The following is a 20,056-nucleotide window of genomic DNA, read 5'->3' as shown; positions in this document are numbered from 1 at the left end:
CCAAATATATAAAAAATGCTCTTCCCTATATCTTCTTCATAGTTAAACATGTTAACCTTCTGAGAATTAGGTGCACTCGAATAAAAAGCATGAGGCAGGGAAATAAGCAAAAAATTATATATGGCTGCACATTTTGTCAATTTACATCCAGGCAATGAGGGAGAAATAGCCAGGTTCAAGTGCTGAGGCTTCATGTGTGAGCACCGTTGGAGCCAGTGGGAAATGCAGTCTAGATTAAATCAATAGTCAAGATGTCGTAATCAATCAGCTCAATTACAGCTGTCATAGACCCAGGTTTAAGGTCCTGTCTGATTCTACGCTTCTAATCATTAACCCTTGGACACCCCAAAGTGTTCAGTTACCTTACCGTATAAAGGTTTTCAACTTTTTGTGCTTGCCTAGATTTTCAATTTTTCTGCCTTCAAAGAGTAACAGATCAAATAAGACTGGATTAGAAAGGGGGTTTATGTGTCATTATATATTCGGTGTATGTGTGATATATTATTATTATGCCTCTGGCAAAGGCAGGGTGAATCAAATTATTTTGTTTAATCAGCATCAGCTGTTTTGTTGGCAATTCAAATATGAAGGGACTCCTGGCAATGGACTGAAGCTTTCCCTGCTCTCTATTAAACAAGTATTCTGTTTGTTTATTTACTTATTGAACTCGGACTAAGATTATTAAAAAACGTATACACAATATTTTAGCTTTGATTTTTAAACCACCTTGAACCATATATATAATTTGGTTTTAAAAATCAAAGTTAAAAAAATATTGTTTTAAATGACAAAACAACCCTCCCCCAAATATTGGGAGGGGCTTAGCATGCAGAAGGTCCCAGGTTCAATTCCCGGCATCTCCAGTTAAAGGGACTAGGCAAGTAGGTGATGTAAAAGATCCCTGCCTGAGACCCTGGAGAGCCACTGCTAGTCTGAGTAGACAACACTGACTTTGATGGACCAAGGGTCTGGTTCAGTATAAGGCAGCTTCATGTGTTCAGTTCCGCCCCCCCCCCCCCCGGAGACTCCTGCAGTCTGAATCCTATTAAAAGACCTGGGAAACAAAATGGCTTTGAGGTGCCTCCAAAACATTTCTAGGCACGATGCTCCCTCCCACCCCATGTCCTCAGGAAGCCCATTCCACAGAGTGGGAGCAACAATGGAAGGCAAAGGCTGTGGTTGATACAAGGCCAGCAGGTGGACACTTAAAGGACCCAGCTGTTCACAACAATAGAAGATGGACCTTTATGTCCCAGGGTATCATTAACTTTGTTTGGAAGTTTGCACCCAACATATTCTACCTAAGAATGTTTGGTCAAACATCTTATTTGAAGAATCTCATCCTGCTTTGTCGGTGTTGACCTGTTGAAGGTTTTTCTTCACAAGTCACATCTTGTCTGTTTAAACGCAATGGACCCATAGCACATCACAGGAGTGCTTTTTCCCACTCGTGGAATTAAAACAAATGAACCATCCTGACAATCCCCTCAGAACACAGCAAGCATATTTTACTAACCTCTAGGGAAGAGAGAGCTTTATTTATTACAGGATACACATTATGTCTACATTACTATACAAGTTTTAAAATGTGGCCATTGGTCTCAGGTGCTATTATTCGACAGAAAGCTGTCAAATACTTCTCTTACCTAAGTATTGTTGTTGCTGAAACAAACCACAAATGACACTATGTGACATGTGTAAATCTAGCTTACTTCAAATGATTCCATCACCATGCTCTACACACAAAATCATAGCTCTTCCATCTTTGAATAGTCTGTCTCTTTAAATACTATGTGCACTGAGATGCCAATGCCCCCCAGCCTGCCCCCCACACTTATTTTCATGTGGGGCTGGGAGGAAGGGATACTAGATCAGGACAGCAGTTAACAAGAGGCATGTTCCAGATAAAATTAGATCTGTCAGAAAACCATTGTAATAAACAGGGCATAAGCACTACATGTTGTGGCCCAATTCCAATGTTGAATCCAACTTAGTCTGGATTGTGTTGGAAGACATAAATATACTAACAGCCCATTCCTGAAATTTGGGCTGAAAGGCCTTAGGAGGCCGCCGCTGGCCTCCCCTGGCACTGGCGCCCAGAAGGCGCACGCCGGCATGAGTGGCCCCAGCACCAGCGTGCAGGCCTGGACGCCGGTCCCCAGCCGTGGCCGCGGCAGTGCTGGACCCAGACGCCACCGCAGCCTTCCACCAGCCTCTGGATGCCAGCACGGGCTGTGGCAGTGCCCCGGGAGGCATTCCTGGGGTGTCACGGCACCCCGGGAGGCATTCCCGGGGCGTTCCAGCACTGGGTGGGGCTGACGTTAGTCGGCCTCCCGAGCCTTTTCGGCTTGGGAACGCCCCTTTTTGTTTTTTCAAAGATACGCCAGTTTTTTGCTGGCATATCTCCGGGTTGCACGGGTTTTTGGCGCCGGTGCCGAAGCCTCTTTAGGAGGCAACGCCGCTGGGTTGCCTCCTAAAACCAGCGCAGGCATTCCTTTTAGGAATGCGCTGATAGTGAAATGAATGCCACTAAAACAATGGGTGCATGTAAAGATTAGAATTTAGGATCGAGGTTAAGAAATATTGCAATGATAGTATGATAATGATAATGCAAGCTAAGGATATGGAAATATGCGTTAAAATTAATGTGGCCCTCCCAACCTCTGCCTTGTTTAACAGACTGCATTGTCTGAAACAGGATACAATCTTACACATACTGATCTTAGGGGACTTACTTTTGAGTAAATATGCTTAGGATCACATAATACGTTTTTTTTAAAGCAGGTTTTGTGGCTCTGTTGGATGTAAATAGGACTGGGGCTTTCTGTCTAAAAGATTATTTTCCCCCCTGAAAGCCAACAAGAAATTTAAGTCAGTAAATATCCCTTTACCTTGTAATACAGTGGTTCAGTTAGAGATGGCCCAGTTTCTATAAACTGACATCATGACCAGTAGTATCTCAGGGTCAAATGAGCTCATTTCCCCATCTTTTCAAGGAACAGATCTATTGAAAGTGGCATAAAATTAACTTTTGCTCCTGTCCTTCAGAGACATAAAGAAAAGGGGAGTGGGGGAGAAAAATAGTATTTCAGTGAGATAGGTATGAATTTCAGCTAGACAAGAGCCTAACTGAAATAATCTACTACTCAGTATCTTGAGCCATTCAACCTGAAAGCCTTAAAAATGTTTCTCATCATCCACAAGGGGACAGCACTTGCTTCCAGACTAGTAACATGGCATTTCCACACGAAGAGGCAAAACGAGAGCAGCCATTGCTGCAGCTAACACAACAGAGGTGACATTTTAGCTATTTCTTAGGTATGGGATCCTGGGGAAAAAAGAGTGGCAAGGACGAGAGGCAGATGGCTGACAGATGGCAGAATATATATTACAATAGGCTAGACTTTAATTTTGAAGACTACTTGCAATGCAATGATTTTTTGTTTGCTCTTGGAATCTGAAGAAATAGATAGCATGGCAAGGTGAAAAAAAAGCATGAAGTGCATTATTTGGGAACTGAAGAATCTGCCTTCTCTAAGGAAGACAAATCAATTGCAATAAATGCGTGATCTTGGGATTTTGAAACGAGGTATGCTCAGATAGACATAACAGTAGAAGATTTTCAAAACTAGTAGAAATAAATGGCTAGCAAAAGATCTTTGAGATCTCGGTGTATTCTCTTTTTTTTACTTCAAGTGTGTGTGAAAAAATGTGAATTTAGAGAGCATGTGTGTGTGAGTGAGTGAGTGTTCATTGATGTTAGCTCATTGTCTGGCTTCTCCTAAAATCTTTCATTATTCTAAAGAGCAGGGAATGCATTTTGAAGAATCATGGCTTCTAGAAATTTAGGAAAAAATGTATTCTGTTTGCTCAGTTTTGAGCCTTCCGACTCCATTTTCATCCTTTACTCCCTACTGGTACTCTGTGTCTTAACTGATTTTTATATCTTCACTTTTATAGGCTACATTTAAAACATGCACTCCCCATTGTCTTCACTCATATGAAACTGTGGAGATCAAACATAATGCAGAACAATTCTTTAAGCAGGTATAACAAGGATCCAAGATCTCCTGTGCATGTCTGGAAAAAAATTCTTCACACAAGAGGATGCTTGCTGTATTGCTCAATTTGTCCTTTTGTTTCCCCTAGATAAAAACCACTCAACCATCGCTTAAATTACTTTAAATGTTAGCTCAGCATGTTAGTTCTTGTTTGAAATCAATATATGCATTTTTAAATGTTATTTGTGAGATACTTTATTTTCTACAGTTTCAATTTTAAAAATTTATTTGCGTTGAAAATAAAATTACAGCTCTTCATGCTTTATTTAGATACCTATATAGATTTCTTTCTTTGGTCTCTTTAAAGCTCTTTCATATATTCTTTCAAAAATATCTTAGACCATTTCCTCAGCACAATCATCAGCATACCAAAACTTTCTTGCACAGGTTCCTCCCCTTCTGTGTTTGAATTGAAGACATTTTTGTTAAAATAGTTATTCAGCTGATCCCAACAAACAACTTGGGAACAATTTGATATGGCTGTATTTGAATATAGAGGTATGCTCACTGGCTGCTTCCAAAGAAAAAATTGTTGTGATCATAGGTGTTTTTTTGTTGTTCTGATTTTAAAAAAATGCAGAATTTGTGTCTAAAAGCAGCAAGTTCCAACCTTATTTGAGGGTTCCAATTGTGAATACTTTATGACATTTCTTTTCATAAACTACACCAAGATTTGGAATGAGCTATGCTTTGTTAGGAGGTCGGTATCCATCATCAGACAAAATGCTTTAAACAATCAAATATAAAGCAGTAGGTATTAAGTACATGTATAAAATTAATATTTCAAACCTTTATACACAGCAAAGGTTAAAGCCCATCCTGCATTCTCATGGTTCATTCTCTTTCCCTTTCAATCAATGCTATTGATTTTAAGGTCAGAGGCTATACCTTCATTGGTCAAAGAAATAGCCTGACACAGCGAAAGAGTCTGCCAATTCCAGACAGATCAATCACACCTTTGTCTGCTTTCGATACATTATGGTTATTTATTCTGCATCTCCATGGTTTTCTGTTGCACCGTTCTTAATACAATAATGCTACTGAGGAAAACAAAAGGGGAAATATTCTATTAACAATATTGTAAGTGTTTCTCTGCTGTTTTTAAGGGTAGTTTACAATGAAACTTGGCCAGCTCATTGGATTTCATTTTTTTACTTGGAACAGAACTCTAGTGCTGGTATTTTAAGCCTATCATCAGCATTTCGCAGGAGTTAATCAAGGATAAAGGAGATCTTTTGTAAAACAGCGGTCCAAATGTATTTTGAAACATAATTAGGTTTGATAGAATAACAGTTACACTATATAATTGCAACCATCATTTCTAATATTTATTTAGGCACTTGTTTTTTGCAATATGCCTCACTGCTGAAAATGTAACTCAAATCAGCCTCCAGCCACTGACAGTTTTATAACAGTGAAATGGTATAAACAGTTAATGGCGTCTTCGTGTAATAATTGTTGTAAAATAGCACCAAACAAAACATGAGCAAAATTTTAAAAATACTGTTTTATTCCCTATCTGTTGCAATGAAAAAATGCTGCAAATTGTGAGGTTTTTTCCCAGTAGGATATTTATATTTCACACAATACATAATATTTTATTTATATTTCCAAAGCAATACAATAACAAATATGTGAACTGTGTCATTTTTGGAAACAAAGAACTTGGAATCGTGTTTGTTTCATAAGCATATAGGGAAAAGGCCTAACAGCCTGGATGAGCCCAGGCTCAGTGATATCATTTTGACAGGACAACCATGAGTTAATCAGAATCCAGATGTAATAGCCAAAGTCCATGACCAGATCTTGTAAAGTCCCTCATGGTTTCATTCTCTCAATGAACCTTTCTTTCATAACTTTACCAGTACACAGCAACATAAATTCATATGATTCGTACTAAACATAGAGCATAGTCTGCCTCCAGAAAACCATATCTTAAAACACACACACACTTAAACACACACACAAGACTATTTGCTACCTAAAGCTGCACCCATGTTAATTTTGCTTGCACAGTCTCATACTTGGGTGCCCCAGGTCTACAACTGCCGCATTATTCATATTACAAAAAGTAATGGCCCAAGAAACACAGCTCTGGAATATAAAGCCATTAAAAGGTTATCAGTTTGACACGGGCCCGATGTGTAATTCTAGGCATGTCAAAAGAGCATTTTACAGCCCTTAAGAGTTAAACTAAGCCATGGGCCTCCTACTGATAAACTACAAAGCCCAATAAGACAGAAAGTTGACTGACACTTTCCAAGTGAGAAGTTCTCAAAAACATTTGCAGGCTGACAACAGTACCCAAAAACATACAGTTTCTTCTGGGAAGAAATCAAACTGAATGCACAACATTATGGACGAGTTCTGAATACGCCTATTTGTCCAGCTTTCTTTGCAAAGGCTGTAGATAAAACAGTGCCATAAACACTTTCATTCCCCACACAAGGGCTAAACAAAGAGCCTTCTTTTCACCATTTAATCTGGTAATTTATTTTTTCAACCATCACAGAAATCGAAACACAGCTGTAACCAATGACTTGCAGATTCACTTCCCCGCCAGCTGGATCTTGTTCTGCTGAAGCAGCAAGATTTTTACATTGTTCACTTCTGTGCATCTGGAGAAATCACTACGGATCAAAGGTGACTAGAAAAGCTCTTTAAATAAACTTCACCAAAGAGGAGATCAGCTTTAGTGTCTATAGAATCTTCATACATTGCCACAAATCAGGTCTGGCTTCATCAAATTCAGATATTCTTGCAATCTGGAAATTCATGGTTAATATACTTAAACAACATAAAGCTGTAATTGCCTTTCAAACTTTCATTTCCTAAGAGACCTTCCAGCCACAAAAGTTTTTTTCCAGACCCTCACAGCTGTATATTTTTCTCATCAATTTTAGCGAAGAAGGGGGGGATTTCAGGTTACCTGTCTTGAATTTTAGATTGCTGTCTTATTCTCCAAAGTCCTGTTTAAATCTTATTTGCTCTTTCAAACAATGGTGTGATAGCAGCTTGTGTGTATAAAGTGCCGTCAAGTCACAGCCGACTTATGGCGACCCCTTTTGGGGTTTTCATGGCAAGAGCCTAACAGAGGTGGTTTGCCAGTGCCTTCCTCTGCACAGCAACCCTGGTATTCCTTGGTGGTCTCCCATCCAAATACTAACCAGGGCTGACCCTGCTTAGCTTCTGAGATCTGATGAGAGCAGGCTAGCCTGGGCCATCCAGGTCAGGGCGATAGCAGTTTAACGCATGGTAATACTCCGTGTGGTAATGCAATTGGGAGTATGGTTGCCAATCTTCAGGTGGGGTCTGAAGACCTCCTGGAATTACAGCTGATTTCCAGATTACAGAGATCAGTTACCCTGGAGAAAATGGCTGCTTTGGAGGATGAGCTCTTGGTGTTGTATCCTGCTGAGGTACCACCCCTCCCCAAACCCCACCTTTCCCAGGCGCTGCTTCCCAAGCTAGAGTTGGAATTTCCCAAGCTAGAGTTGGCCACTCTAACTGGGGAGAATTTGTGTGGTGCAGTTTTCTGACGTGACAGGGATACACATTGGTGGTTCATGCGGAACATGGATGAGCTGTTCCGTGTCATCTGCCATCAAGGAGTGGAAAACTGAGCAAGGAAGAGGGTTGGCAAAGATTCAGGGGATGGCAACAGAAAGGGGATACAGGAAATTCAAGCAAGATTGTTGTGGATTTGCTCAGTAATCTTCAGGGATCAGAATTGTAAAAAAGCAGTTAGAAATTGCACATTTTTTTCAGATATCACATTTTGGATTCTGACCTCAAAATCTGATCTCTTAAAATCAAAATGTGACTATTTTGTTTGAAGGAATGAATGAATTTCACTTATAAAATGTTGTCAGATATTGACTGCTTTTGCAAGTCAGCAGTAAGATATTTCCAAATTTTAGATTAGCAAGCCATTTCAGGAGATTCTGGCTGGGAACTAAAGTATTATTATTTCTAAAGTTAATACTTGAGTTCCCAGCCAGTGTCTCCTGAAATGGCTTGCCAATCTAATATTTGAAAATTTCTTAAATATTAAGATATTAAATATTTGAAAATGCCTTAATATTAAATATTAAGATGTTGAAAATATCTTAAATAAACAAACTGGGGACCTAGAAGAACTCATACAGGGGAGGTCTTCTGCCCCCGATATCTCCCCTCAAGGATTCTTTAAAATCTCAGTAGTTACAGCAGGATAATTTCTCCCCTGCTCCCATTGACACTCAGTGGCTATCCTCACTCTATCAGGCTGCACCAGCCAATTTTTAATGGCATTCTTCTTTTGATTAAATTTTATGTATGTAGGCAGTCCTCCAAGGTGGTAGGAACCCTTCCACCTTGAATGTCCCTCTTATGCTGCTGTTATTATCCACACAGTGGCCTACCAACTTACTATATCATATAGTGAGGAATAATGTTAGTTTTTAAATGTAAGATAATGCTATTACAAAACATTTAGACATCAGATAATGGATGGGTGAATTTATTAATGTATTCATTAAAAAATTATATCCCACCTTTCCTCTTGGTTCAAGGTGGCTTACAATAATAAGTAAAACATTCCCCACTAAAACAAAAAATAAAACAGCAAGCCAAAATCCCTCTCCAAACTGTCCATGTGGGTTCCTGATAAAGCATCAGCCTAGGCTTGGTAGATAGAGAGGGATAGTGGTTGTGGTCTGTTGGGCCGTTCTTTCACTCACCAGGGGTTTTGATACCAAGAACCCCAATTTTGAGTGTATGTCCCTGATTCTGGGAACTCTTGATGTACCACCCACCTTGCTGCCCAACTGTCTCCCTACCTGAGCTGAGGCAGTTTCAGATTTGTCATTAAGGACTCTGAGTATTGTTGTCCATGAGGACTTTAATGTCCATGCTGAGTGGAGTGGCTCAGGACTTGGAATCATAGAGTTGCAAGGGGCCATCTAGTCCAACCCCTTGCTTAATGCAGGATCAGCCTAGCGCATCCCTGATTCATTGTTGCCATGGCAACCATAGGGTTGCTGTCACCGGAACATTGTTGTCCCTACACATATAGTGGAATATACACTTGATCTGGGTTTCTCTAGGGACAAAATGCATGGCTTGGTAATGGGAGAATCTTCCATGCTGCCTTTGTCATGGACTGGCCACTACTAGGTGAGGTTTAGACTCATAGACTCTCAGAACCTCTCCAAGGGTGGGGGGTACAGTTAGGATGGTCTTAGATTGATGGATCCAAATGGTTTCCTGAGATCCCTTGGGGATTTTACAGTCAGGAAGATTGGGGCTCCTGTCATAACCTTGGTTAATCTGTGGAATACAGAGATGACCAAGGTTGTGGACATTATTGCTCTGGAGCACCTTCTTTCCTCTTGCAGATCTCAGAATGCTCTTCACTGGGAGGTATCAAGTGATTGGGTGCCACCAATTACACCCAGCTCTACTTAACAGTTTAGTCAGGTGGGTCTGCAAATGTCCTGAACAGGTGCCTGGAGATGGATGAAGGCCAAGAAACTGAAGCTCAGTCTAGACATGACTGGGGTGCTGTGGGTCAATGACAAAGCTGCTTGAGAACTGAGGAGACAGCCTGTCCTGGAGGAGGTTGAACTCCCCCTCCCAAGGAACAGGTTCATACCTTGGGGGTAAGACCACCTCCTCCCATATTGTCTAGCAGGCCAGTAAGATCACAAGCCCAGCAGTATAAACCTTTTCTAAACATAAAATAAGTGCAGAATAGAGAACATTTGTTCATATTTACCAGTGGCGCTCACAGAGATGAGTCTGAAATGGTGGGGAGGAGCTGTGTGTGTGTGTGTGTGTTAAATGCCATGAAGTCACTTCTGACTTACATTGACCTGATGAATCTGCAATTCCCAGGCTTTCCCTTTCCCACTATACCATCTGGTTCACCCATGAGTATGTATGAGAGTACCTCTTCCCTTCCCATTTGCTGCTGAGTAATAGGTGTTTTGGAACAGTTTTTTTAAAATAGTATGGTAGTATTTCCAGTTGGCTAGAAAGTGTCTTCTATCAAAAGGGCAGAATGTAAAAAGAAAAGTTTGTAGCATTTTTATGTAGAATATTTATGAAGATCTGTTGCTCACCTGCTATAGCTATTCTGCTCCTTGCACAACATTACAACTTTGTTACAAGTCCACTAGACTAGATTTTACATGGAATGGTGTAGGCATGCTTAGATGATTCCTAGACCAGTTACAGATCAAGTAAGTGTTGAGAATGATCTCGTCAGATCTCAGAAGCTAAGCACGGTCAGCCCTGGTTAGTATTTGTTTTTGTTTTTTTAATACTTTTTTATTATTTTCAAAAAAAGGTAAATTTAACATCCATTTAACAAATGTTATAATAACAATCATAAAATAATATCTCTGTAATGTTGTTAAAATACATAGTAATGAATGAAACAATGACTTCCCCGTCACCTCGCTCTGCTTCAAAATAGATTAATGTATTTCTTACGTTTATAGTATTGACCCTAATATTAAACAAAAATCTAATAGCTAGTCATCAGAGAATACCTAACGGGTCAATTCATTGTGTAACCTTCTAATTTCCCTAAATGTAATTCACGTTCACAATAAATTCTCCATACCTCCCATTCTCCCATAAACTGTTCATTGTCTCTTTGGTTTATCAATGCAGTTAATTTTGCCATTTCCACTAATTCTAGCATTTTCAGTATCCAGTCTCTTTTTTCTGGAATGTCCGTCGTTTTCCATTTAGCTGCGTACAGCAATCTTGCAGCTGTGGTTGCATAAATCAAAAAAGTTCTTTGAATTAAAATAGTATCTGGTATTATACTAAGTAGCATCAACTCTGGTGATTTCGGTATATTCTTCTGTAATATCAATCTGATTTCATAGTATATCATGTCCCAAAATTCTTTAGCTTTATCACAAGTCCACCACATATGATAAAATGAGCCAATCTCTGTATTACATTTCCAACACTTAGGAGACATCATATTGTAGATCCTCACCATCTTTTTAGGTGTTAAATACCACCTATACATCATTTTATAGATATTTTCCCTCAACGATTGGGCATAAATACCTTTTAGATCTCGAGTCCATAATCTTTCCCACTTATTCAATGGGATATCATGAAGCCCTGGTTAGTATTTGGATGGGAGACCACCAAGGAATACCAGGGTTGCTGTGCAAAGGAAGGCACTGGCAAACCACCTCTGTTAGTCTCCTGCCATGAAAACCCCAAAAGGGGTCACCATAAGTCAGCTGCTACTTGAAGGCACTTCACACACACACACAATAGAGATCAAGCTGTAGAGTTTACCATCCTCCAAGCAATGCAACTGATACCTTCTCATAAGATGTATTTGTGCGGAAGAGTAGGAGACACTTGTGTTCCCATTTCAAAAATGTTAACCTATGTAGAGAGCATCAGACAGAAAACATTTCGCTTACCTCCACTCCATCAATGAGGTAGTATGAGAAAATCTTTGGAATCAAGGCGAGATGCTAGCCCTCTGGAGCAGTCTCCAAATGGTTTAATTTAAAGTGCCTGCCAAGACTCCTTTTGCCTGTGGCAAATGGGTCTTATATCAAATGATATTAAATATAATAAAAGGCATTGAATGTATATTCTGGTTGTAAAATATAAAATAGCCTAAGGAAGACCTTAAGATACCATTATTTGGATGGTAGTGAAACTATATAATGCTAGAAGAATTCCATTAAGCAGGAATACTAATAGCTGCAGAAGTGGCCTTGACACTGTAAACTGCACACAATGAATTGATTATGATGCACCATTTTCTTCACAAAGGCAATAATTAAAGCAAATCAGTGGCTTCTTTGGGATGTAAATAAAAGCAAATATAAAAGACAAACAATATGCAGTTTGGATAATTTTCCAAATAAAAAAGATGGCATGCTTTGTTTTCACCTGAGTGGTTTCAAGCATATACTAGTATGTATGTATGTATGTATGTATGTATGTATGTATGTATGTATGTGGCTCAAATTGGCCAAACCAGGCAAATAGACTGAATCACTCTACAAACCATTTACATTAATATAAAAGACATTATAACGACATCCATAGATTGTATATGTATTCACTGTAACTTATGGATGGGGTTAATATAAAGAAAGGGAGAGTATTTTGGCCTCTTCACACATTTCCTATTTTAGTATATTTTTTCCTCTTCTCTGCCTTACAGACAGACCCATGAGTTTCAAACTGAGTGACAAGTGATACAATTTAGCAAGGATACACAGTCAGAACTGAAGCTAATCAAGGTCTACCAAATCCTGTCAATTTTTTTTTAAAAAAATATTTAGAACAGCTAGATCTTCAGGGTATAAGATTCCAAGAGCCAGCTTTCACACTGATGGGCTTTGTGCATGTACTGAGCTGTGATTCATAAACCTTTGGAGTTATCTTTTAGATGTGAAAACCTCTCCCACACTTGGGATGGAACCTGGCCCCATGGAGTTGGGTGACGTGAAGAGGGGCAGCAGACATCCAGAGACCGCTCCCAAATATATCCAGTATTTTTGGGGATGCCAAAAAATGGGTCCTGAAAAATCTCAGAAATGTTTGCGATTAACTGGGAATATTGGGAGCCAGCATCTGCAGGCTCCCAGGACCATTTTATCTCCCCTCCCACGTGTTTCTGCGTCTCCCAAGGCTTCGTATAGGCTTGCCAGGCGATTTTAGGTAAGATTCTATGAGCTTCATGTGTTTGTTTCTTTTTAAAGTTCATTCTTTGCTGGAGTTGGTTTTTGTAGGGTTCACAGGTGTTGTTTTTTGGTGGATACTTGCATTTTAAATTGATATTCTCATGGTTTATGTAAGTGGAGATTCTCAAGTATTATATAGATTCTTCTGTCTTACATAGGTTTAGACTCTTGTGTTTTATGTAGGTTCAGATTCTTCCATTTTACATTGGTTAGGCTTAGCAATAGCTTCCAATAGTTTTTCTAGGTGGGAGATTCTTAGGTTTTAAATCTTTCATAGTTTTTTTTCCTCCATAGAAAACAATGGAGGATGGCTGGGAGCACCTTGTTCAGAGGCCCATAGAATTGGACACCTTGGTCCAATTGATTTGAAATTTGGGGGTTATTTAAAGGGCAGGCAACAGCAGCTTTCCTGCAATTTTGGTGCAGGTATCTTTAACCACCACCACCCCCCCGAAAGATTCCCCATAGGGAATAATGAAGTCAAAAATAATCATAAACCTGAAAAAAAATGTGGATCTGAATACCATACCAATATTTGGAACCTGGGAAATTGGCAATATTGATTTTTTTTACTCCAATATAGCTTCTTAATATCCTCATCTTTGGATCCTAACCCACCAACCAAAGATCAATGATTTCAAGCCACAAATTACATGCTTCAAAGATAAAACAAAATCAGGGGCCAACATTTAAAATACTGGTAAAATGGGAATTTGGAAATATGCTAACATCACAAAGAAAACAAAAACAAAAAAAATCCGATCAATAGGGACTTTTCATGAATGAGATGTTTGATATCTCAAACTAATTAATAGAAGCCTATAATGAAGTCATCATGTATTCAGGTAACCGAGGATATACTGGGATATATTGTTCTCATTTTCAGTAGTGAGTATTAAACTGTGTACACGTCACTATAAACAGCCAGTCCATTCATTCAGCTCTTTCACGTTCCTAACATAGTTGGGGACAAACCTAGTCATTAAGGAGCAATTTAATGACAACTGAAGGTCACAGTACAGAGTCTTCATCAGGCTCTGGGGGAAGAAAGATGAGGTCTTTCTATTCTTGTACATGAAAACAGAAGCAAAGTGTAGGAGGAACAGAAACTGTGCTCAGGCAGGAATGATTGCACCAAATGAAGACAACTCATGTTAAGGAAAGAAGAAGAGTTGTTTTTTATATGCTGACCTTCGTTAAGGAGAATCAAACTGGCTTACAATCTCCATCCCTTCCTCTGCCCACAACAGACACCTTGCAAGGTAGGTGGGGCTGAGAGAGTTTGGAGAGAACTGTGACTAGCTCAAGGTCACCCAGCTGGCTTCATGCGTAGGAGTGGGGAAACCAACCCAGTTCTCCAGATTAGAGTCCACTGCTCCTAACCACCATGCCATGCCTTCTCTAACTGCACCAGGCTTGTGGATTAAAGCCAATGAGTGGGGCCTACCAGCAGCACCATCATTTTGCTGTTGTTTAGCTTGACTATGGCTTTTCAGTTCAGAAAAAAAGATGACAAAGATGTATAAAATTATGAATTGTGTGGACAAAGTAGGTATTAAAACTTTCCCTCTCTCTCTTACATAATTCTAGAAATCAAGGGCACCCAATGGAACTGATATGTAATAAGTACAGGAAGGCAAAAACAAACATTATTTAAACATGTGGAAAGGCTATTTTTTCTCCTAACCACAACAATTTGGGTTTTATATATATATATATATATATATATATATATATATATATATATATATATATATATATATATATATATATATATATTACACAGAGCTTTCAGTGCAACTTGGTGACTGTTGTTTTCCTAGGGCCATAAACTAAAATACTGCTGTCCCTATCAAAGCACATACAGAGTGATTAATCTAATGATGTCAGCAGAAGGCTTCCTTCTGACTGGAGGGCTTGAGGATAAAGGGATGAAAGAGGGTAGTGTCTTGGGGCCATAGGGAGAGATGCTCTATAAATCTGTAAGGCTTGTACATTTTTTTAATCAAATATTTGGTGGAAGGATTTATGTAAGGCAATCGTTACGCAGTCCAAAGACGAGGATGAGCTGCAACATTTCTCCTTCCAAGGCAGTGTCAGGATTAAAAATTTAAGGATTCCAGAAAGAAAATCAATGTGTTGTCAAAAAGAGAGAGGGAGATAGACCTTCCTTGTTACTCTGCTGTTTTTAAGCACCTTGGGAACAGACCGTGCCACTCTTTATGAACCTTTGGTCTTACCTAGTGAAGGGTGAATGTTTATGTGAAAAATCATGTTCACAGCACATAGGCAGTCCTTGACACAGTTCATGTGTTTTCTCCAGTGATATTACAAGCTCCTAATAAAACATTAAAACAGCCCAAAACCAAATTGTCTAAAAAGGGCTGCAGTTGTCTTTTAAACCCATTCAAATCTCAAAGTCAAAAAGATATACCTGTTTATTTTTTTTATTAGTTGAGAAGAACCTCTCAATTCTGCCTTTCCAACCTAAGCTTTGGGTTTGTACACTATTATTTCTAGAGGTTAACTTGAAATGTCAGTAGTGTTACTTCTAGCTGCAATTATATCCACTATCACCACCTTTAATAGAATATCTACCATTCACATAGTATCTTTCAGAATATTGTTCTGAATTCCGTATAACTCTTCATTTCTTTCACACAGAGATTAAGGTATTTTATAAATGCCTCAAGTACTATGGGCAACCTGAGAAAGCAAGTGTTATCTGACAAATAATCAACATGAAACCCAACAGCTCTGATCACAAATCCTCATAGAAGATAGTATGAGATAGTTGGGGAAGGGATTATAAAGTGATTTCTGTTTCTGAATGGAGAATTTGAATATTCTAACTCTTCCCCTCCCCCATGCTTCTTGCTGGCTAGTTTTCAGTCATCTGAATGGTATAGTTTCAGATGAACATTCATTATTCCTATTGTATTTTAAAAAATCTATTACAAATTTAAGGTAGTTCAGCTTCTGTCATTTGGTAGATTGTCCCCAAAGTTATGTTGAGTGATTTTTGATTCCCATTGCAAAGAGTGTCAACTGAATATTGTCGAAGGCTTTCACGGTCAGAGTTCATTGGTTCTCGTAGGTTATCCGGGCTGTGTAACCGTGGTCTTGGTATTTTCTTTCCTGACATTTTGCCAGCAGCTGTGGCCGGCATCTTCAGAGGAGTAACACTGAAGGACAGGTCTCTCAGTGTCAAGTGTGTAGGAAGAGTAATATATAGTCAGAAAGGGGTTGGGTTTGAGCTGAATCATTGTCCTGCAAAAAGTAACAAAGGTAATGTGAACTAACAAAGACTACAGTCAACAATAGCCATGCAGATTAGCTTTGGATTTCACACATTAACAGATCACTTCGGGATACAATTGGTTCCATATTAACATACCACACCCTCATTAGCACATTATCTTGATACTTACAGGACAATGGTTAGCACATTACCTTTGTTACTTTTTGCAGGACAATGATTGAGCTCAAACCCAACCCCTTTCTGACTATATATTACTCTTCCTACACACTTGACACTGAGAGACACTGTCCTTCAGTGTTACTCCTCTGAAGATGCCTGCCACAGCTGCTGGCGAAATGTCAGGAAAGAAAATACCAAGACCACGGTTACACAGCCCAGATAACCTACGAGAACCAGTGTCAACTGACATTTAAAAGAATTTTTCATACTGATTTTACAATTTGTTAATTGAAAAAGTATGTCTGCAACCCTGTCCAGAACAGGAGAGATCACAATTCCTGGGTAAAACCTCCCCCCCCATCAATAGTTCCATCTATTTGGCTGAGATTAAGGCCGTTTCCACACTAATTATTTGTAATGTTTAATTAAATGTTTGATCTCTTTGTGTCCACACCATTTTCCCTCTGTTTGCTATTGGATACGTTTTCCCACAGTTTAATCTCTTTTGTTTTTGCCAAACACTTATACGATGATGTTTCTCTTTACTCCGTTTCGAGACAAGTTTGGGACTCCATTCGTTTCTCCACCCCTCTGTTTTGCACACCCAATTTGTTGCCCATTTCCCTCCCCTTCCCCCTTCCCCTTCCTGCCCTCCAACCATTTCCCTGTTATTTTTTTAATGTGATGTATTTTGACTAGTGAAGGAATGTGGGAGCATTGGGCTAACCGTCCCTGTTGATTTTGCTGCTTGCTCCATTTTTTAGGAGACATAACCCACGAAAAGGACATGATGTAGTGTTCTCTGATATGGTTCCTGCACCAAACAGGTTCCTTATCCCATTGCCCCTACTCTTTAATTTTTTTTAATTAATTGTATTTTGACTAGCACAGGAATGCTAGAGCATTGGAAAGGAATATCCCCCCCCAAGCTGATTATCTTATTTCCTGTGCATGCATCTTGTTGCTCATTACATTTTTACTGCTGGAATCCCCCCCCCCTGAGATTGTGAAGGGGGGCATGGCCACGATTTCTTCTGTGATGTTGTTCCCACAAAAACAATCCTACGGCCAGGTTTTATCAACGGAGATTGAAGGGAGAGGAGGGGTTAAAAATGAACTCTGTAGGCTGCCATCCATCAAGAGTGCAAATTTAATAGCCAAGAGGACGGTGACTCTTTGATTGTTTATGTGTGTGTGAGGAGGATGTGCCTGCATGGAGATTGTGGTTAGGCTTATGGGATCCCTTTTGAATAAACTGACCTTTCTACAAGCCATGGAAATGTGCGATTCTCAAAATGGCAATGGGACACAAGAATCACACACAAATAGTAAAGGAAACGATTAAAAAAAGGAACCCAGTGAGACGGCAGTACACCCTCACACCATTGTTAGCGTGCATGCACAAAACAAAAACAAAAAAAAAGAGGGGAAGAGGGGAGAGCACCCTGCTACATTATGAGACTCCCTCAGGGAAAAAAGAACACATTGTTCTTTTTCAGGAAAGTGCGGACAGGGTAAAAAATGTTCTCTGGTAGAACAAATACAATGGTGAAAGAGGCGACATGCAAACAGAAATGTTGAATGATCAGCCAGACCTCCCAGATCAACCACGAGGATAATTTGGTATGAGTGAATGGTAAGGAAATGGCCTAAGTTTCAGTTTGTTAGCCCTCAGCCATCCCAAAACTGCCTCTAGAAACCTATTTTGTTTTTCGCAGCCTCCATGCAGGCCCGGTGCCAGTCATTTTTGTGCCCTAGGCAAGGCTAACTACTTGTGCCCCCCATTGCTAACCAATAATCAAAAAACGATGTCTTGTAGAAAAAATAAAAGCACAACACTTTTTAATAAGATGTTATAATTAATTGTATTCCATAGTACTGTTGTGGTACTTATCTTAAAATAAAAAATATAAATTGTCAGTTGCCTTTTTTTCAAGAATCTAATCTGTTTAAAACTGTGCCCCTCAGGCCAGTTCTGTGCTCCTCTGAGGTATGCGCCCTAGGCGACTGCCTAGTTCGCCTAATGGTAGCACTGGCCCTGCCTCCATGGGATCTGCTGGAAGTGTGAGATAGAGCTGAACCTTGCAAGACCACATAGGCTAGAGGTCAAGGGGTGGCATAGCAGTCCCTTGGTACCTATATTCAAGATATGACCAAAACCACTACAGAACTAGGCCTTCCAGTTCGAACCCCAAAAGGCAGTCCAGAAAGATACCATGAGCATATCAAATGTCACCAACAGTTCCAGGAGAATTACCAGGGTTGTATTTCCCCATCTTCCAGCACAGGTCATCCACCAGGGTGACCAAGGCCATTTCATTCCCATGACCAGGCCTGAAACTGGATTGGAAAGTAATCCAAACAATTAATTCAGGAATCTCTGAAGTTGCCCAGCCACCTCTCATTCAATCACCTTGCTCAAGAATGGTACATTTGAGACTGGACAGTAGTGTCATTTCCTCATTCCATAGATCAACCAGGGCATCCTAAAGAGAACTGGCTATATCAGCAAGAAAATCCTCAAATATCATGTAAAAAACAGTCATATCCATCAGGCTATAGGGTGGGTCATCTTAATCAATCCTCCACCCATGTAGAGTCTTGGTATCCCTGTAAGTCTAAATTCCAGCAAGTAGTGAGCTTTCCATGACAAGGACATTTCAGTCCCCCCCTTCAGATCAACCCCCCTTCAGATCAATCCCCCCCATCTTCAGATCACCTTCTTTCTGCCCAGAACAGTACACCAGATCAAGAGAGTAATCTGCACAATGTGTGGAGCCTGTTATTACCTGAGAAAGTCCCATGAATGACAAAGAGAGCATGAAATCTGGATCTGTTCCCAACAAGGTAGCCTTGGAATGGATGTTGAAATCTCCCAAAACAACTGGCCTAGGAATCTTCAACACCACCTTCAAGACCACCTGCTCCAGCTCAGGCAGGGAGATGACTGGGCAGTGGGTAAGTGGTATCGCCAACAGAATTCTAATCCAGTCTTGCACTCCTAACGCTAGATAGATACTCTCAAAACTGACAGAGTCCTGGACTGGGCATTGAACCAGGGTGACTGAATCCGGATAGACCTGAAAGAAGAAAATTCCAGCCTTAAAATGGAAGTGGCATTCCTCTGGTGGACACAGGGATGCTGTCACATCTAGTGATCCTCAGATGGGATTTCAGGACAAATGACAGCCTGCTTGAGGAAGAAGAAGTTGGGGAAAGATCTTCCAATCAACTCTTCTAGTAGATCCAACCCATTGCCTTGTACATGTCTACACTGCTTTAGCACGATAATCCTGAGATATCTTTTTCCATGGATTAAAAAATCTTCAGATAAAGCAGTGGAAAATATCTTAAATTCTCCCTAAATTGAAGCAAGCATATTCCACCATCCCATGTATTAGATATTATCAACTATAAATACATCCTGTAAACATGTTTTATTCATTTTTAATAATGAAAGGTATTTGTTACAGGAGGGATTGTAAACACATTTACACTGCAGCAGTAGAAACCCATATTCTGTGGTGTGCTCCGGCTGCTTTGCACCATTTCAGTGATTCAAAGCATCTATAAAACAGTTTATATAGACATTTTAAAGTGTTTACAGATGATCTGTGTCACCAGAGCACCTCAGAGTAGCTAAACCACACTAGTAAAACTGACACAGATCTTTTAACCAAATGGAATCCTTTATGAATATAGAGGGATAGAAATCCAGAATAAGCTCCCAGATTTGACTTTTAATAAGATCTACTACTTCTTGCATCAAAAACAAAACAAAACAAAAAGCTATACTGACAGGGATCCTATTGAAGTACAGGGATATTTATTTACTTATTTTATTTTATTTT

This window comes from Euleptes europaea, chromosome 12 (assembly GCF_029931775.1).
Source record: "Euleptes europaea isolate rEulEur1 chromosome 12, rEulEur1.hap1, whole genome shotgun sequence".
Lineage (NCBI taxonomy): Eukaryota > Metazoa > Chordata > Lepidosauria > Squamata > Sphaerodactylidae > Euleptes > Euleptes europaea.
This window is presented reverse-complemented; position numbering follows the sequence as displayed.